Genomic DNA, 10,525 nt, shown 5'->3' with positions numbered 1-10,525 from the left:
CACCTTATCTTTGACAAAGGAGGCAAGAATATACAATGGAGTAAAGATAATCTCTTTAACAAGTGGTGCTGGGAAAACTGGTCAACCACTTGTAAAAGAATGAAACTAGATCACTTTCTAACACCGCACACAAAGATAAACTCAAAATGGATTAAAGATCTAAATGTAAGACCAGAAACTATAAAACTCTTAGAGGAGAACATAGGCAAAACACTCTCCGACATAAACCACAGCAGGATCCTCTATGATCCACCTCCCAGAATTCTGGAAATAAAAGCAAAAATAAACAAATGGGATCTAATTAAAATTAAAAGCTTCTGCACAACAAAGGAAAACATAAGCAAAGTGAAAAGACAGCCTTCCGAATGGGAGAAAATAATAGCAAATGAAGCAACTGACAAACAACTAATCTCAAAAATATACAAGCAACTCCTGCAGCTCAATTCCAGAAAAATAAACGACCCAATCAAAAAATGGGCCAAAGAACTAAATAGACATTTCTCCAAAGAAGACATACGGATGGCCAACAAACACATGAAAAGATGCTCAACATCACTCATTATTAGAGAAATGCAAATCAAAACCACAATGAGGTACCACATCACACCAGTCAGAATGTCTGCGATCCAAAAATCTGCAAGCAATAAATGCTGGAGAGGATGTGGAGAGAAGGGAACCCTCCTACACTGTTGGTGGGAATGCAAACTAGTACAGCCACTATGGAGAACAGTGTGGAGATTCCTTAAAAAATTGCAAATAGAACTGCCTTATGACACAGCAATCCCACTGCTGGGCATACACACAGAGGAAACCAGAATTGAAAGAGTCACATGTACCCCAATGTTCATTGCAGCACTGTTTATAATAGCCAGGACATGGAAACAACCTAGATGTCCATCAGTAGATGAATGGATAAGAAAGCTGTGGTACATATACACAATGGAATATTACTCAGCCATTAAAAAGAATACATTTGAATCAGTTCTGCTGAGATGGATGAAACTGGAGCCGATTATACAGAGTGAAGTGAGCCAGAAAGAAAAACACCAATACAGTATACTAACACATATATATGGAATTTAGGAAGATGGCAATGATGACCCTGTGTGCAGGACAGCAAAAAAGACACAGATGTGTATAGCGGACTTTTGGACTCAGAGGGAGAGGGAGAGGGTGTGATGATTTGGGAGAATGGCATTGAAACATGTATAATATCATGTAAGAATCGAAATGCCAGTCTATGTCTGATGCAGGATATGACACGCTTGGGGCTGATGCGCGGGGATGACCCAGAGAGATGTTGTGGGGAGGGGGGTGGGAGGGGGGCTCATGTTTGGGAACGCATGTACACCTGTGGTGGATTCATGTCAATCTATGCCAAAAGCAATACAGAATTGTAAAGTAAAATTAAAAATAAATAAATAAATTTAAAAAAAATACCATTTCAAAGCAATGGAAGAGAGCTCCAGTTATAGTATTGGAGTAATTTTTATTTTTCCTTGAGCCACCTTTTTACTGACACCCACATGTAATTTTAAAATTATGACTTAATTTTAAACATGAAATCAATAAGAATGTTCAATCCCAAAGTCGGTCACACCTCAGAATCTATTCATCATCACCTCCCATTGATTGTATCTTCAAAATACAGCGAGGTTCTGGCTACCTTTTGTTACTTCCACTGCTAGCATCCTGCCTTTCATCATCTGGATTATTACAGTGGTATGAAAGCAGATGTCTTTGATACTGAATCAGGAGTCCAGCATATTCTCAAAAATGCACTTTAAAACATAATTCAGCTTATGACTCAATTTTGTTTAAAATTTATTTTCACTGATTGTAGAAGCCAGAGTTTGTACAAATGTTTTTTAGATGCTGCATTGTATGAACTCTCCAATTTCTCTGTGAACTTCTATCCTTCTCTTGGGTCATTCATATTCTCATTCACTTTCAAGTTCAGTAGCCTCTTGTTTATTACAGAACATGGCAACAGATACAGTTTGCCCTGTATCTTCTTGATGTCTTTGGTCAGATACCATCTTCTGCATGACAATTTCCATGCCATTTTATTAAAATATTAAAATCCTCTGTGCTCAATAGATACTTACCATGCTTGACTTTTACCATAGCATTATTAACATTTTTTTGTGCTGTATTTCAAAAGCCTAGAACATTACTGGGCAATAAATAGTTTATTAAGAAATGCATTAGGAATGGTCACCTCAGATCACAGAGACAGTAGAGTATAATGATTTTTAAAAAAAAAGCATAAAGAGTCAGAGATATCAGAATTTGTATCCTTTCTTTAACATTTAAAATCGTGCTACTCTAAAGAGAGTTTACACTCTCTATTCTTCAGTTTCCTCATGACTCATGTATTAGAAATATTATCTACACTCAGAGTACTGTCAAGAGTAATACTGAGATAAAATATTAGCAATGTTTAATACAGTGTCAAATATTTAATATATTCTATTAATCACATATTTTTTTTTCTAGAAAGAGAGGATGGAATAGGAATGAAGATCATAAGATATACTGGAGATAAATAAAGGAAATTACAAATGATATCCTTCCAACATTTTTTAACCCAAAGAATAAAACCTATGTGTGCTGGAGAGCTCAACACTTTCCTACATCATGCTTCTGAGGACTGATTGCACTTAGTAAGTAACTCATCTTAACCCGGAAGACCTGAACATATTACAAAGCCGTTCCCCAAGCTTGTGTCCCTGCAATGACTTTTTACCATGTGTTTTCATCTACCATTTGTTGTTGTTGCTCAGTCATGTCCAACTCTTTAACCCCTTGGACTGCAGCAAGTCAGGCTTCTGTGTCCTTCACCATTTCCCAGAGCTTGCTCAAACTCATATCCATTGAGTTTGTGATGCCATCCAACCTTCTCATCCTCTGTCATCCCCTTCTCCTCCTGCCTTCAATCTTTCCCAGCATCAGGGTCTTTCCTAATGAGTCCACTCTTTGCATCAGGTGGTCAAAGTATTAGAGCTTCAGCTGCAGCTTCAGCCCTTCCAATGAATATTTATGACTGATTTCCTTTAGAATTCGCTGGTTTGATCTCCTTGTAGTCCAAGGGACTCTCAAGAGTCTTCTCCAACACCACAGTTCAAAAGCATCAATTATTCAGTGCTCAGGTTTCTTTATAGTCCAACCCTTACATCCATACATGACTACTAGAAAAACCATAGCTTTGACTAGATGGACCTTTGTTGGCAAAGTGATTTCTCTGCTTTTTAATATGCTGTCTTGGTTTGTTGTACCTTTTTTTTTTTTTTTTTGCCAAAGAGCAAACATCTTTTAATTTCATGGCTATAGTCACCATCTGCAGTGATTTTTGAGCCCAAGAAAATAAAGTCTGTCACTGTTTCCATTGTTTCCCTATCTATTTGCCATGAAGTGACAGGACCGGATGCCATGATCTTAGTTTTTTGACTGTTGAGTTTTAAGCCAGCTTTTTCACTCTCCTCTTTCACCTTCATCAAGAGACTCTTTAGTTTCTCTTCCCTTTCTGCCATATGGGTGGTGTTATCTGCATATCTGAGGTTATTGGTATTTTTTCTGGCAAACTTGATTGCAGCTTGTGTTCTTTATCCAACCAGGCATTTCACATGATGTACTCTGCATGTAAGTTAAATATGTACAGTACAATATACAGCCTTGATGTACTTCTTTCCCAATTTTGAATTTGTGATGCATAGTGACCTACTTAGGGCCTTGCAGAAAGGAGTGTGTATAAGGAGAGACCCAACAATTTTATACTGTGTATAAGGAGAGACCTAACAACTTCATACATATATATACACACACACACATGAATATATATATATATATATATATATCTAGTCCCATTTGCAGAATAGCCTCTTGAAACTGAACTATAAGTTATACTTATCTAAGAGAACAAAATTATTTTGTTGATTTCTGCCATACACTTGTATTCTATCATTCCTAATTTGTCTAAAAATCACCCCTTTAAAAAAAAACAATTTGAAAGACAAATTTACTTTTAAAACACCAAGATAAAAGGTCTAAGAAGCACTGGAAAAAATTAGAAGGATGCTTCAAACTTCAGAGCTAAGGGCTAATATCCGAAGAACTTTTACTACTGTAGAATTCTACATATCAGAAAAATATTAAGTTCCAGTTCTTATGGCTAGTCTTTTTATTTTGTTAGTATCAATACATATGGAAATCATAAAGAAAAACAAAGAACCTTTATATATTAACCACTCAGCTAAGCATAAATTAATAATTCAGCTGGAGGCCCCTGGGAACTTTTATCAAATTCCCTTTTCTATTTATAGAATAAACCATGGCTTTAAATTTGGTAATCAATATATTCCTGTAATTATTTATCTTCCAGTTTGTATACAATTGTACAAAATTGGATGATTACGTATTTTTAAAAGTTAAAAATGTATATCTTTGCCTATACCTTGCTTTGTTTTGTACCATGTTAGACATTAATGATATCCATCGGTTTTAACATGTCTTATCCATTATTTTAAACGTTGTTTAGGATCTACCTGCCAAAGCAGAAGATGCAGGGGTTGCGGGTTGGATCCCTGGTTAGGAAAGATCTCCGGAAACAGGAAATGGCAACGCACGACAATATTCTTGCCTGGAAAATTCCATGGACCGAGGAGTCTCGTGGGCTCCAGTCCATGAGGTTGTAAAGAATCAGACATGACTGAGCACTCAAGCATTGGACGAAAATATCACAATAAAGTTATCCATTATTCAGTATATTCCCGTTCACCTTTCTGAAGTGTTTTGGCATTTTTACTGAGGGAGAGGGAGAGGGTGGGATGATTTGGGAGAATGGCATTGAAACATGTATACTATCATGTAAGAATCGAATCGCCAGTCTATGTCTGATGCAGGATATAGCATGCTTGGGGCTGGTGCATGGGGATGACCCAGAGAGATGTTATGGGGAGGGAGGTGGGAGGGGGGTTCATGTTTGGGAACGCATTTTATTATAAAAAAATAATAATAAAATAAAAATAAAGAGGTGGTAAAAAATAAAAAAATAAAAATTTTCAAAAAAAAAAAGCTTCTATGAGACTGTGTTAGTGTTAGTTGCTCAGTTATGTCCAACTCTTTGCGGCCCCATGGACTGTAACCTGCCAGGCTCCTCTGTTCATAGAATTCTCCAGGCAAGAACACTGAACTGGGTAGCCGTTCCCTTCTCCAGGGGATCTTCCTGACCCAGGGATTGAACTCAAGGCTCCTGCATTGCAGCAGATTCTTTACCATCTGAACCATCAGGAAAGCCTCACTGAGAATGTATTCTTATAGAAATGGGCCAGAATTTCTCTGTCATAATCAGTTCAGACTGCTATACCAAAGTACCGTAGACTGAGTGGCTTGTAAACAACAGAAATTTATTCCTCACTGTTTTAGAGGCTATAAATCTAAGATCAGAGTACTGGTATGGTTGACTTCTGGTGACAGCTGTCTTTCAGGTTGAAAACTTCTAATTTTTTGTATCTTCATGTGACTAGGAACAGAGAGTCTTTCTGGCATGTCTTTTATAGGGTACTAATCACATTCCTCATCACTTAACCACCTTCCAACAGTCCCACCTCCTGTATTATCATCTTGGGAATTAAGATTTCAATATATGAGTTTGGTGAGGACATAAACATTCATTTCCTTACAGATATGCACATAGGAATGCAATTTCAACATCACAGGGTACCTTGGCTGCCTCTTGTGCACTCTGCTTAGTCACTCATTGGATGTCTCTTACACCACTGAAAATCCTCTCTGTCTTAACTCTTGTTCAGGGATGGCCTTATTTACCAGGGTGGACTTGTTCAGCTTTATAAAAATGCAACTGATAGTATCAGTCTTCAGGCCCTGGAAAGACTTCACTTTTGGTTCTAGAACTTCTTGGAAAATGTCGTATGGCTAGAGGAACCTGGTTTGATGTTCACAAGCATTCCATCCAGACATATTGATGAGTTAACACCCATGTAGCAACTCTTGAATAATGGAACCCCTAGAGCTAATGGATAAATATTTCCCTTTAGTTTCATTTCAGTGAGTGATCCTAAAGCATCCAATTCCTGAAGCATCCAATAAACTGATACTATATTCAGATTTGACTCTTTTCCCTTGGTTCATGCATCTGTTCCTCATTCTGCCTTTACAATCACATTCCCAAAAAATTTCTTATACAGTCTGTGCTCTGGGTGGAATGGAGGAAGTGATTCCAGGATGACAGAGCATATATACATCTTTTTTTCCCTCTAGATTGATTGTGCTGATTTATACTCACCAGACATTCATAAAATTGTCCCTTGTAGCTAAAATGTGGGCACACAACACCTAATGTATATCTCGAACTGTATCTCCTCTTTGAACAGTCAGTTTTGCAACTGCCTTGAACATCAAAGGGGTGTCTCAAATTTAACAAGTAAAACTGAATTCTAAATCTGCATCTTCCCAATTCTGCTTCTATTCCAGTAGCTTTCCACTTTGTAAACTGTACCATCTTTACTCCATTTATACCATCATCTATGCCATTCCAGTCAATTAGAAAATGTGCTTTTCTTCACCTTTAGACAGAACATCTGTTTATCATTTCTTATGTGAAGTGAGACCTTTCACTTTAGTGACACTAAATACTTTTTAAACATCTGTCTGCTGCTATTATCTAGTCTCCCTTCCATCTCTTCTCCAGAAAGCAACCAACGTGATTTTTTATTGTACAACTCAGATCATGACATTGTAGTCTCACTTCTCCAAAGTAGTCCCGTCACACTTTTACACTGAGATCTAATCTGGCCCCTTGATGCTTCACTGTCCTTGTCTTTTAAGACTTGACTGCCCTTTGTCTCCAACTTGCTTTCCCTGATACAGGACTTTCATGCTCAATTTTGGGGAAACTGCTGCAAGACAATTCTTCTTTAGAGTGCCTATCTGATCAACCAATTACTATTTCATTGTCATATCACCCTGATTAGACTATGTAACAATTATTACTAACCTGTAATCCTGTATTACATATTTAGTTTATTCTTCTAATTGTTTATGTCTAACCACAAACTTTCAGAAAGAATAAAGGTGCTTTGGCTATTCTGATTAAGGGCATAGGTCCAGATTTAGCAAAAGGTCAAGAACATGCATGATGCCTAGTTAATAGTTGTTCAAAGATTGAATGAGAAGAACACTATAACTTTGGGATCCATTCTTGTTATGACAATAATGACTCTAGAGATGTCAGGCTGACACTTCCCACTAGGTCAGCCAAGTTATCCTGTACAGTGAGGTGCAGCAGTCACCTGAGGGTGTGTACTGAGTAGAGGGACTGGGGAATGTGGCTGTCTCATTTGGAAATGAATAAAATGACAAGTGTTAATAAAAATACTTTCTGCAGATTTATCAGAAGAAAAAACAAAAACAAAACAAAAAACCTTCCACTTAGTTTCTGCCTAGCCATCCGAAATTAGGCAGAAACCAAGTGGTAGTTTTGCCATTGGAACAGCTCCAGTGCCTCCTCCAGCTCCTCCAGTTCCAGCCCACCTGTCTTAGAATGAGTGACTTTGGGGCTGCAGGTAATGGGACAATGCAACAAAGGTAGAGGAGTATGTTCACCACAGTGGGAACTGGAGATACTGACCCCAGGATGACTGTGGAAAGCAAGAGACAGCTCCTATAGGTCACCAAGCACAGCTGCTGTCTGTGTACAAGGACTTGCCTGTAGAGAGGGGTGAGGCAGAATCAGAGCAGCCTGTGACTTCCACAGGTGAGGGAAGGGCAGGTGAAAGCCGAAGAATGAAGATGATTTTGGAATATGAGTTCATTCACTTAGCATTTACTAACAGAGCTTTTTTCTCTGTTATAGATGAAAATTTATGTGGCTTGTTTTATGTATAAAAGCAAGAATCTATCTGGACGGTGGCAAAGAAACCCTTTACACTATTGAATATAAGTTAAATTAATTTAAAAATTATCAGGCACGTACACATAACCTCATACCTGCAGACACATGACTCTGTAATGAGTAAGGTGTTTTTTATATTTCAGTTCAGTTCAGTTCAGTTCAGTCGCTCAGTCGCGTCCAACTCTTTGCTTTTTATATTTAGTGGAAAATAATAAGATCTGTTGCATAATGTACATTGAATCATCTATAAGTGGTGACATTAATGAATACATTTTTTTGTTTTCTAAACACCTCAGCTTGTTTCTATTTTCCTACTACTGCAACTCAATTTTCAGAATAGAGAAGTAGAGAAACATCAGTGAGTGGCACTCATATCTTGAACACAGTTATGACCACTGATTGTAACCAAACCTTAATTACCAAAAATATATATAAATTATGAATAAAAGTAGGTTTGGTAAGAAATTTACATTCAAAATTAACTCAAAATTGATAAGCAATACAAGCCTTTGTTGTATTTAAAGTTTAAATATTTAGATTGTATATTTAAAAATATTCATCTATTATTTGTAATAGACTTAAACCTATGTAAAATATTTCCCTCTATATATACATACAAATAAAATTTAAGAGAGTGCTTCAGGGCTTTTCTGGTGGTCTAGTGGTTAAGAATCTACCTGCCAATGCAGGGGACATGAGTTCCATCCCCGGCCTGGGAAGATCCCACAAGTGAGAGCTGGTGAGTAGTAAAGCCCATGCACCACAGTGAACAGTAGCCCTGGCTCTCCAAACTAAAGAAATCCCACACACACAGCAAAGAATACCTGGTGCAGCCAAAAAAAATTTTTAAGTAAATGAGTAAATCTTTTAAAACAAAGAGTGTTTCAGCAATTTTTATTAATGATGGATATTTATTGAGTTACTTCCTTTATATTTGCCTTTTTTCATTTCACATTTATGATTCTTTATATATTCTTTTTTCATTTCACATTTATGATTCTTTGGATATGATTCTTTAGATATAATTCTGTATAAACAAGAGTTTTCCCTTGATTTATATCTGCATCATATCTGATTCAGATCAAATGGTGAAGATAGGCATCTCACAGTATATACAGCAAGCATTCAATATATTCTATTTCAAGAATACACAGAGTATTTATAAAAGCAGAACTGTGTTGGGCCAAGTATCATAACATTTTATTAGTTTGCAAATACTAAAATGTCTGACAATACCAGATAATGGTGAAGATGTGGAATATCTGGATAGCATCCACAGCTACTATATTTAAAGGTCATAAATTTAAAAAGTAAATACTCTCCAAGAAAGTAATTTCATCTCTAGCTATACATCTATCTGAATATATATATATATTCATATATAATATGAACCACAGACTACTATTAATAACAAAATTTGGGAATAAAGATAGCTATAACAATAAAAATGTCAGTTTTCATTCCAACCCCAAACAAGGACAATGCCAAAGAATGTTCAAACTACTGTACATTTGCACTCATTTCACATGCTAGCAAGATAATACTCAAAATCCTTCAGGCTAGGCTTAAACAGTATGTGAACTGAGAATTTCAGATGTACAAGCTGGATTAGAAAAGGCAGAGGAACAAAAGATCAAATTGTCAATATCCAATGGGTCATAGAAAAAGCAAGAGAATTCTAGAAAAATATATATTTCTGCTTCATTGACTATGCCAAAGCCTTTGACTGTGTGGATCATGACAAACTGTGGAAAATTCTTAAAGAGACAGGAATACCAGACAACCTCACCTGCCTCCTGAAAAACCTGTATGCAGGTCAGGAAGCAACAGTTAGATCTGGACATGGAACAACAAACTGATTCCAAATTGGGAAAGGTGTATGTCAAGGCTGTATATTGTCAACCTACTTATTTAACTTATATGCAGAGTACATCATGAGAAATGCTGGACTGGATGAAACACAAGGTGGAATCAAGATTGCCAGGATAAATATCAATAACCTCAGATATGCAGAGGACACCATGCTTATGCAGAAAACGAAGAACTAGAAAGCATCTTGATGAGTATGAAAGAACAGAGTGAAAAACCTGGCTTAAAAGTCAACATTCAAAAAACTAAGATCATGGTATCCAGTCCCATTACTTCATGGCAAAGAGATGGGCAAAAAATGGAAACAGTGAGATTTTATTTTCTTGAGCTCCAAAATCACTGCAGATGGTGACTGCAGCCATGAAATTAAAAGATGCTTGCTCTTTGGGGGAAAAAAAAAAAAAAAAAGGTATGACAAACCAAGACAGCGTATTAAAGGTCCATCTAGTCAAAGCTATATGTTTTCCAGTAACCATGTCTCGATGTGAGAGTTGGATCATAAAGAAGGCTGAAGAATTGATGTTTTCAAATTATGAAGCTGGAGAAGACTCTTGGGAGTCCCTTGGACAGCAAGGAGATCAAACCAATCAATCCTAAATGAAATCAACCCTGAATATTCATTGGAACAACTGATTTTGAAGCTGAAGCTCCAAAGAGCCTACTCATTGGAAAAGACCCTGATGCTGGGAAAGATTGAAGGCAGATTGCAGATGAAAAAGTATAAGATGGTTGGATGGTATCACC

The sequence above is a fragment of the Oryx dammah genome, unplaced genomic scaffold, assembly GCF_014754425.2.
Source record: "Oryx dammah isolate SB20612 unplaced genomic scaffold, SCBI_Odam_1.1 HiC_scaffold_20, whole genome shotgun sequence".
Lineage (NCBI taxonomy): Eukaryota > Metazoa > Chordata > Mammalia > Artiodactyla > Bovidae > Oryx > Oryx dammah.
Note: the sequence above shows the minus strand (reverse complement) of the source record.